Source organism: Athene noctua, chromosome 1, assembly GCF_965140245.1.
Source record: "Athene noctua chromosome 1, bAthNoc1.hap1.1, whole genome shotgun sequence".
NCBI classification, from domain to species: domain Eukaryota; kingdom Metazoa; phylum Chordata; class Aves; order Strigiformes; family Strigidae; genus Athene; species Athene noctua.
The window spans coordinates 140,508,017-140,519,067 of NC_134037.1; the positions used below are offsets into that span (position 1 = coordinate 140,508,017).

Here is an 11,051-nt window from a genome sequence, read left to right on the forward strand (position 1 = left end):
TGTGTTGCTGTTGCCAAACTACATGTGTCTGGCCTGCTCCTTTCGTAGCATGCTGGGTATCTACTCATCAGGCTAAATAGTGTAGGTAATTGTTCAGTTCATGCTGTTGCCTACTTTTTGCAAAAGCATTAAATCAGAGTCTTTTCTTGCCTCAGTAGCTGCTTACTTTCATATAAGCCACTTATTTAGAGGCTACAAAATATTTTTATTAGCAAGCAATAATTACAAGTGGAAAATAGCATATATGAAATGTATATGGCCAAATTCCCTCTTGAATGAACTTCAGTTAAACTAATGTCACCTTTCAACACCAGTTTGACTTAATAAAATTAATCACTTCTAAACCAGAAATAAAATCACCCTGGGAATAGGAATATTTTATTCTTCTTAAATGCTTGGTAACAGAGTTTTAAAAAAACTAATATAGAAAAATAGCTGGGAATTCCATTTTTTGGAGGAAAAAAAATCACTAGCAGACACGGTGCCTTAATTATGCTTAATATTAGACAAGAAATATGTAGAAAGTGGATACAGAGTTAAACAGAAAAATCCACAATTTTTGACAAATATTTCATAAATACCGGTTAATTTGACACATGCAGCTCCAAGCAGTCCATGCTTCCCCCTTCAGTCTTTTCTAGTACATTGTGAAACACCAGGTCCTGTGCTATGGTTACGTCTTCAGGCAAAACATCCCAATGTTCGTTACCTTTTCTCTGAAAAAATCTTTTCTTTCAAGAATTTATGCCTGTGACTAGCAGAAGCAAAAACAAGGGGTGCAAAAGGCCTATACATCCCCAGGGGACAGGCTCAACTCAGCTTTTCAAGTCTTCCCAACCTTATTAACCAGACTTCTGTGATAAACCCCCACACCCAATAGTTTCTTGAAATAATTATCAGGGGAGGGAGGGACAAAAAAGCAGTAAAAGCCTCTTGAGCAAAATCAGCCAAAAAAAAAGATCATTTGAGTCATGTCTAGGTTGATGAATATTTTACAAGGCTCTCAAACTAGTTACATCATGCAGCATCATTTATATAACATACAAGATAGCCCAACCAGTGGCATATACTGAATTTCAAATTATTGTTTGTGGATATTATTGCCTTTTTTTGTATTCTATAGCACATTACCAAATGTTTATTAAAATTACAAATTTCCCCTTCACAGAAGGGATTATTCATTTAGTGTATCTCATTAAATACATGTCTGCATGGGATTTTTGACTGATGCTGTTATTCACTCTGAGGTCATGCAATCATGACAAAATAAGGTAATAATAAAATACAGGAAATCACATCTAATCTGTTGCCTTAGATGAAATGTATGCTTCTCCATATGATTTTGAGACTGAATAATTTTTACCATGTTTTTGTCTAAAGAAGCAGAGATTTGTCCAAATAAACTTCTCGGTAGTACCCTCCTCTAATTAAAGAAAACAACACGTATGTTTTACAAACAATCTGAGGAAGAAGATACTGCCTGCTCATTAACTCCCGAAGTAGTATAGAACATGTAGCAGAGTTTCCCAACTCTTTTTAACAGAACCTCTGGAGATCATCAGAAGCTGGTTCTCCCAGTTGTCCGTGGGAGAACCTGCCCTGTTAAAATGCTGTGCTAGACACACTAGCATGATGGCATTTCTCTAAGGCTTGATATTAACAGTTGGTTACGAATTCTCTAACTGATTTTCTGATACATTTTATGTTAGAAAATTTCACCAGTATATAACAACACTCCCATTCCCTATCTCTCCAGTGGACAGAATGCCAAAAAGAAGAAAGTAAGACTAGATGGCTCTTACCATTTCAGGCCTTCCCCCACAGGCTGCAAAACAATCAAAAAACTTCATTTCAAATATTTACAGAATTTTTCTGGAAACTACACAGAAATGCTGTGGTTTTAACTGTCCATTCCAGCTTCATCACTTCCTTCTCCCCTCAAATACATTAAATACATGTATTTAAAATGAGACATCTATTTTCTAACCAGCTTTAAATATGCCACATATATAGACAAAAAAGGAAGCATTATCTTCCTAGGCTGAATTACAGAAAGAAAGTCTCTTCTCACAGAATACAAGAATATCAGTCAGTCCTGCCCAGATAAAAATAGGCTCAATATAAGAAAACAACACCACCAATAAAAACTTATTGTTATGCAGTCAGAAAGTAAAGTGATGCCTGTCCAAGCTCATGAACATTTATTTCAGTATTATATAAATTCTATTAAAAATAAATTTTAATTTTTCCTAAATTTCCAGTGAATGCTGTATTACCACAAGAGAATTGTTTTGTCAGCTTGCTAGTAAATGCCATTGCCTTAATTGTGGTCATAGGAAGATTAAGCCACAAGATTTTTTTTCGTAGCTGGTCATTTCATTACATGTGCTCTTTTTTCTTATCTTAGGCTAAAGTGATTTGGCATTGCAACAGTAAAACTCAGGGAATTTTAGCTTACTGGAAATTATTCTAGCAATTTGATTTTTTTTCTGAACATTCTTAGGGCTAAACATCAGTCTCATCCGCTTGCACAATCCTTTAACCTGTGGCTTCCTCACGCACAGCGCTATGTAACACAAAAGATTTAGAATCACCATCATCAAACGGCAAGAGAAAAGTTGTCAAAAGCAAGGAAAATCATTTTAAAGCATCTGTGCATCTTTTTGACTCAAAGGAATGACTAACAACTCCACTGACCAAAAGTTGAGAGTTGGAAAAAAACCCCTCTACATTGGGTTGAGAGAGATTTATTTTTTTCCAAGCAGATACTTCTGACACTCCTTCCTCTTCTGCAAGTAAACCAAACCAGTTGAAAACCAGGGGAAGAACACTGGATAATGTTAATCTTAACGAATTCTAAAAGAAGCAATAAAAGTAATTGCGTAGCTGGAAAGCCTGGCCACACCTATTTGCTTGAAAGGTGCAGGCTACTGATACACTTTTAAAATTCAAACACAAAAAGTGTCTTTATTCCACAGACTGAAATACTGCTGAAGCTTGATAGGAAAGCAGAGAATAAGAAAATTCACTTTGCTTTGCTGAAATTGCTGCTTACTTGTTTGACTGGTTTGCCACCAAAGCATAGAATGGTTCGGGTTGGAAGGGACCTTAAAGACCATCTAGTTCCACCCCCCTGCCACGGGCAGGGACACCTTCCACTAGCCCAGGTTGCTCAAAGCCCCGTCCAGCCTGGCCTGGAACACTTCCAAGTTTGGGGGGTGGGGAGGAGGGAGCTACATATTCAAACCAACCTGGAGAAAGTTTTCACAAATAAAGATATCTGTAGGAACACCCTGAACAACTAAAATGAAGTGGGAAGCAATTTGGTCCCAGTACCCTGTCCAACTCAGAATTTTCAGGCAAAAAATAAACCATGGGGGAATCACATCTGCCAAAAAATTTGGCCACCACTTTAACAGATGTATTTTACATGCTTATTCAGAAAAATACATTATTCTGGAAAGATACTATGTGCAAGAATGATGATGTGAGTTTAAAAATCCCAAATAAATATAAAATATTATCCAAGCATGAATCTACATATAAAAATATAGGTACACCGATAACCACTTTCCTAGGGGAAACTGATTTCCCTCCAACTCCAGGGCTTCCCTCCTTTTAGCTTGTCTCAACTTCCAACAGTTTTGTCTGCAGTAATTGCGTGTAATAAACCACATACATATAATAACAATCTGATGATAAGGATATTGTTTGAATACTTTACTTAATTTGACATTAATGCTAATTGTATCTAGTTGCACAAGGTTCTATTTAAACACAGGCAGCAGGATCCCAGTTCTTTTTCCTCATCACCACCGTATCTGCTGGCACAGCCTATAAATCACAGTGGAGCGTGCTCAAAAATTTTTCACACCAGTGCTGTTAGCAGAAAGCTACAAATCTCCATTAATATTTCATGACAGTACCCACAGCTTCAGTCCTGAACTAAGAAGGGTCAATTGCTAGAAGAAACCCACAATTCCGAGATTAAAACATTGACAACATAATTCCATTTCTATACAACTTCCACATGGGGAAGGAAAGAACAGTTTGGCAGAGACCAAGTACTTTCCAGAGTAGAAGTTTCATCATTTACTTCTCCCTTTACAACTCCAGGCAGAGTTACCAAGCCTGTTATGCTTGGACAATTGCCTGGTGGTTTACTCAGCCTGAGGCAAGCAGGGGGTGCTTCAAAGCTCATCCAGATCCACTTGCAATACCACAGTGATAGCTTATTTTCTGCATAAAGCACAATTGCGTTTCTTCAGTTGATTCTTTGAGGTCTTTATACTTACTGAATATTTTTCTCTGTCTTCCACCAGGAGCACAACTAGAGGAGAAAATACGAAAATCTTTTTTTTCTGCTGTAGCAGACACTCAGATGCACAATATTTGGCATAGCTATAGTTCCAAAATGTCCTAATGTGGACATAGCTTTTACTGGCAAAAGAATACTAGTTAATGTCACATTTTGTGGAATTAGGCTGAACAGTTTGTCAATGATTTATATTTTTTCCATTGCTACAAGGTTTCAGCACTTCTTAACCCAACTGTCCTTTAAATAAATATGCCCCTCAGCAACAGAAAACAAGTCTAAAGTCAGGCCCAGATCCAGGGTAGAATTTAAACCATTTAAAGTCTCTAAAGAGATGGCAGGACAGACCAAGTCCTTATTTAACAGAATATGCCTGTATCTCCATCTCTACTTTCAAGCTTTGTGATAGAGTTATTTTAGGTGCATACATTAATGATTTCCTCGCATAAACTAAGTATTTCCACATTAGAAACCTTTTACTTTTCACTCACGAAACCTTTCAGTTTCACTCCTGAATATTTTAAGTCGATGAGTGTTGTCACATTCCAAAAGGAACAAGATGCTCCCTCCAGATTTTCCCATTATATTTTTAAGGAAGAACACAGGTGCAAGGCTCTTGATAGACTTTTGTCTTTAAGTAAAATGGTAGTGAGCACTAAAAGCATTCAGAAGGCATACATATAGCTTGCATTTTTGTCTGACTTGGCACTGTCTAGGAGTTGGACAGATACAGTACAAGAAAAAACATGGGACAAAAAAATGCAAGGTGTTTCATTTTAACATCATCTCTTTCTGGAGAGGGGGGCAAAGAAGATGAGGATGATCGGGACTTGTGTTGCTCTTTCCTCTCTGATCTGGAGAGGAATATTTAAGCCACTATAGCCTTCCACTTAGAACGTTTGAGTATTCAGTACATTTATACATCTTTTTAACAAGCTGATAATATGTTGTGGTTTACAACAAGAAAAAGCAATTGACACCTGTGCAAATGGTTAATTTTTGGTAGACAAAGCCTCTTTAACTGTTCTGTCAACTAGAGTGAAATTTTCTAGCCACAGAGTAGTGAAGTAGAATTGGCATAATCTTGAAAGAATTAAAAAAACATAATATTACATGTCAATTCTGAACATTCACATCAATTAATCTATTTATCAAGATACTAGGACTATACAGGCCAAATATGAAATAGCCATCCTTCAGTATCTAGTACATGCAGACAATTCCAAGAACAAACTACAGTTCTAGGAAGCAAAGGCATAAACTGAAATTGTAATGCAATTTACTGATAGCAGCATAATAGGGCTGGGAATGACAAGTTCTGCTATTCACAAAGCAGCTGAAACTGTCTTGAGGTGAGCTACTTCGAAGTTACCAAACCAGACAAAGTGTTAACCTAAGCATTGGCAGAAATTGCTGGTGACAAAGTGTAGTAGAAGACCTTTTAATGACAACACAAAATTCTTAATCACGCTATCCTGATCAAGAGTGCTTTTGAATACCCTCTTCCTGTCCTTCTGTTATGAGAAACAAGCTGGTGGCAATAGAGAAACTACAAATTCCAAACAATTTCTTTATTCAAGCTATAACATCATTTCCCTACTATCATCCATTGACAACTTGAAATAATAAATTTTTGACTGAACTGCAAACAGGCACTGAAAAGGTTATTTCATAGAGAAGACAGAAGCGTGGCCTATATGGTGGCTGCATAGAAGGACAAGGAGAGTGTTACTGATTTGCCACTAATCAGAATTAATTTTGTTTGATTCTAGTATGAATACAGAATTATGAGAGCTATTTTAGTAGGATTACATGTTTACATTTACTGCACTTTGCATATTTAACCAGCAACCAAATGCTACTACAAAATCCTCTGTACAGCTCTGTACCAAGGCCAAAGAATTGGTCAGCAATCATTTACTAGGTACACCTAGATACTGCTTGGGTAATTAGATTTATAATTGAAAATAATTCTGTTTGAAGTTGTTATAGGGATGTCTAGACAGAAGTAATTTATTACCTAGAATACATTGTGAAAAATGGCTTAGACGTACCACAACTTGAAACTAATGAGAACTGGGGAGAATGAACTGTAACAGCTTATAGATCTCTGCCAACGAACAGTGAAACTAGATAATAGGTAATCCCATCAGGGGGAGATTGCGACCACTGACTCATGGGCCACCGACCCAAATTACACCCCAGACTCATATCTAGAGATTTCTAAGCTTTAGTACACAGGGTCAGAAGTAGGAGGGGAGTATGATAATGATTTCCAGGAATCATTATGTTTATGTATGAATACCTAATAAATATATATGTTTGAATAATATATAAACTGTACAATTCTTGTGCTTAGCATGAGTTGTTAGTGAGAAAACTCCCCTGCACATCCAGCCATTAATAAAGAAGTGTCTGCTTATCTGCATCACATTGGTGTCGATAAATTCTTTAGTCTGAGTTTTCTGCAACACGAGGGCACATCACCTAACACAACACTGAGTTGGACACACAGTAATCAAACTCTTGTACTAAACTTCTCGGGTTTCATTACATCTCCAAACACCAGTACTGTGCGCCAGCGCTTCTAAAACAAATTTGAATATATTTTGAAAAATGCCATTCATGTTTTTTCCTTAAATCAGATCACACAAACTCAGTGGAGAACAATATTCCGCTTATTTCTCCTGGCCAAGCCCTGCTCTAACTCTGCAATCATTACTCTTCAGCCAGCACCACCTTGGTTCACAGTCAGTACAATATGCAGTTTAACAAAGAACTATTACTACAAATGGAAAAATCACAAATTCCCAGAGGCACGTGCAATGTGTGTCTCACAGACCACACCCTTACTGACACAGTACACTGCGTTCAAAGTCTCACAACTTCCTCAGACACCGTTTCCCCTCATAGCATGCCAAAATGCTAATCCTAAAAAAGCCAACACCCACATGAACTTTTAAACTGCCTTTTTAAAAGGAGCCTATTTACTACTAAGTTTTTTGTCTTGCCTATTTCTAATGACTGAAAAAATACTGAATTAAACCAGAATGTGAGAAGCATGACAAACAGGAACTACATTAACTGCATTACAAATTTAAATACATAAGGTAAAGCTGCACACTCCTAATATCAAATGGAAATATTTAATAATTCAACACCTACTTTTACCTGTTTAGAGAATGTTACCTGTAAAAGTCTGCCCATCTTTTTTCCAAGTTAAACATCCAGATATACAGCTCTTCAAAGTAGTCTAAGGAAGCTAGAAGAACCTTTCTGCTAAAAAAAAGGCAACAAATGGGAACAATGTGGGTTGGTTGGATTTTTGTTTTACAGGGAAAGTCATTAATTTACCATATGCATTTACCTGTCCTTAAGCTTAATAGAGACGTATAAGCTTGGGGAAAAAAAAAAAAAAAGAGACAAACAGAAATGAAACAAAGTGTGCTGATGACCTAGTTACACAAATCAGCAGAAAAGAGGGTTGAATGAATAAAAATCATTAGGAAAGAAACAGCAAACAAAAAGAATGTCATTGTGCTGCTGGATAAAGTCAGAGTGTAACTGACACAACTGTGCACAGTTCAGGTCTCTACCCCACATCCCAAACTCATTAAAAAGAAGATAGTAGAACTGAAAAGGTAAAGAAAAAAGCAACAGTGCCCAAGGTTAAAAAGTAAATTCTACATCAACATTAATATTTTTTTTTTAAAGGGCAAAAAACCCTCAACAAAAAAAAAACCACACAAAACTTTACAGCAATGGTAAGAGTCACTGAAGATTTCTACAGTAAAGATATATAAATCACTAGTGGAATAGAAAAAGTGAATGGGAAGCAATTGTTTCCTGTTTCCCCAAACATGAGGCCAGAAAGCATTAAATTAAACAGGGCAGAAATAAAGCATATCACTTGTTTCTTTTTCTCCTAAAATATTTCTTTTTAAAAAAGTGTGGGATTCAAAGACATAGGATGTATATAGCAGTTTCTCGCTATCAGTCCTTCCTTCTCACACTTTTCCTCTGTTCCAGCATGAGTTTCCCCAAGTCCACAGTTCTTTGGGAAAAAAAACAAATGCTGTTCCAGCATGTGGCTCTCCACCGGCCACAGTTCCTTCAGGAGCACCCACCTGCTCCTACCTGAGCCCTCCACAACAGGGAACACCTCCCCCTCATCCTTTGACCTTGGGAGTTCCCTCTTGGCTTGTTGCTTTGTTGGTTTTTTTTTTTCCCCTCTGATCTATATTTCTGCTATGTTCTGCCCTTCTTTAAATACGTTTTCGCAGAAGCACCCCACCTGTGTTTGCGGGGCTCAGCTGTGCCCTGCAGTGGGTCCGTCAAGGCAGGGCTGGCTCAGAACATCTGTGCCCAGTTTGGGGCAGCCTCCACCTCTCTTCACAGGCGCCACCCTGCAGCCCACCCTTCCCCAGAACCTGGGTACCTGCGCCAGGTACATAATGTGCCAGGAAACACAGACATGTGCCTGGCAGGAACATTCCCTACTCTCTAATGAAATGAGAACTTCGATTATAGTTTCCTGAAGTTTGTGACCTAAAATGGTGGTTTTCTTATGTAACCTCTCCAGGGAATCCACACTACAGTCCTTCCATACATCACTCTCTTTTACTCAAATCTTTCTTTTCAGGAAGCTTACAGAAACTTAGTATTGCTGAAAAATTTAAAAAAACCCCAACAAACCAAACACATTGATGGACAACATGTAAGCAAAATATACGTTCCTAACAGCTGCATTTCCTTAGAGTATCGGACTAAAAATGGTACATTGGTACTCAGACAGTTCTGTTATCTTGACAACTTCAAATCAGCTGTTCCTCCATGCTCTGTGTGTTTTGAATTCATGTGTACTGTAAACAGTGATGGTCTTAAATGAACTAATAAAATATTTATGTATTAAATCAAAACTCCACAGGGGGGGAAAAAAAGACAAGATTTGATAGCAGTGAATCTATGCTCACACTTTTAACAGCTCCTAAATAAATGCCTCCAATAAGAAAGACTCAGAAAAAAAATACAGCCAACATACAGAAAGAAAATATGATTGTGAGACACAAAGCTGTGAGTTAGGGGGTATAAACAAAAAGAGAGGGATTGTTTTCATACCCTGTAAAACTATACTAGGTGGGTTTTCACTTTTGCGTTTTGGGTATAGGAAGCAGGATGTAATTTAAAGAAAGATGGAAAGGTCTGAGAATGTATCATTTACCTAAACTAGAAAAGAACAAAAGTGACCATTTCAAGCAACAATAATACTGAAGATTTCAGTATCATTTTCACTAGAACTCTTAAAACCAGTAATAATTATTTGTGTAACACATGCATAGTTTTGAATTAGTCCTTACTTTTTTGAAATTAATAAATTAATTTGTCATCCTTCCCTAAAAGTAATACGTTTTAACAAATGCACATTCTTAATAGAAAAAAAATGTTTGCAATATTCCTGAGAAAGGCTGGATAAAAGATTAGAGCATTACATATCAAAGAAGGGGGTGTAGAAAGCAGCTTTAATAAAAGCGGTACTTTCTATGGGAGATTCACAGAAAAGCAGTGATGAAAGCTTAAACAGAATGCAGAGCCTGCTGTTACATACATATGAAGGTCTTTAAAGAAGGGAAACACAAAGACAGCAAATTCTTTGATCCCAAAATGAAAAAGCAAACTGTTACATAACCAGGACAACAACATGTACCAATAACAAAAGAACACGCTATACCCGGTTGCTGCTTATGAATACAACATGCTTGTCATAAATGGCAGAGAATTTTCAGAAAACATCACAAGTTATTATTTACATGCATAGGAAAAACTTACTTGAGGCTAGTGACAAGAACATTGCCAAAAGTGGATCACAAATGGAAGTACTTTTGAATCAGACTGAGATTATGAGCTCATCAAAAATATCTCACTTTATAATTGTACTTTAACTCATTCATGAATCATGAAATTAGCATTTGAAGGCTGCTCATCTATGCAACAATCAGATACTTACATGAGTAGAATAAACACCCAAAGATGCCTACCACCATCTTACAGACTACTTCCTGTCTAATATTTTACATAAAAATCCTCTTAATTGCATAAAGGGAATTTGATTCTAGAGAAGAATACATTGTCAACCACTACAGAGTTATTAACTAACACAGATTTCATGTGCATAACCTTAGATTGACCAAACTACTGGGGACAAGTCAAGTCTATTTGCAAATTACTGCTAAATATTGTTTACTATTTATACCTTACATTTTTATAGACATTCTATTTCATGACAGTTAATCATTCTTGAAAGAAATACTCACAGTTGCACTGTTTCCTCCAAAACCGTTTTTAACTGCATTTCCTTCACCCCACACGCAGGCTCCCTAGGCAGTTGGAAAAAAAGCCCAGTTACACAAACCATGTAAATGTCATCCTCAAATTTTTAAGTCTCTTCAATCTTATGAACCTTCTCTCCTATTGAAAATCATAAATGGCAAGATTACTGATATCTCTAATTTTATAAATGATACATATATTCAATTGCAACATCTGTATTTTTACACACTCTCCAGGCCAAATTAGTACAGCAGAGGACTGCAACAGTGGTATTTGGTATTAATTACTGCGGAACCCTGGGTTTATTAAGTATCTGGAAGAACCTACACAGCAAGAAGCACTGTCGATTTTATGAGTGCATTTCACCTCTGAAAGATCATACTAATCATTCTGCCTACCCTGGAAAACA

The 11,051-nt window shown here is 36.9% G+C and overlaps 1 protein-coding gene across 1 annotated transcript in view; it reads right to left on the reverse strand.

Annotated features, from left to right (window-relative positions):
- ABI3BP (ABI family member 3 binding protein) overlaps window positions 1-10,669 on the reverse strand; it is a 192,773-nt gene extending 182,104 nt beyond the window's left edge. The window contains exon 1 of the mRNA XM_074898200.1: window positions 10,627-10,669. The gene's annotated coding sequence lies outside the window, so the exon portion shown is untranslated. The remainder of the gene's footprint in view (window positions 1-10,626) is intronic.
- Window positions 10,670-11,051: the final 382 nt, after the last annotated feature.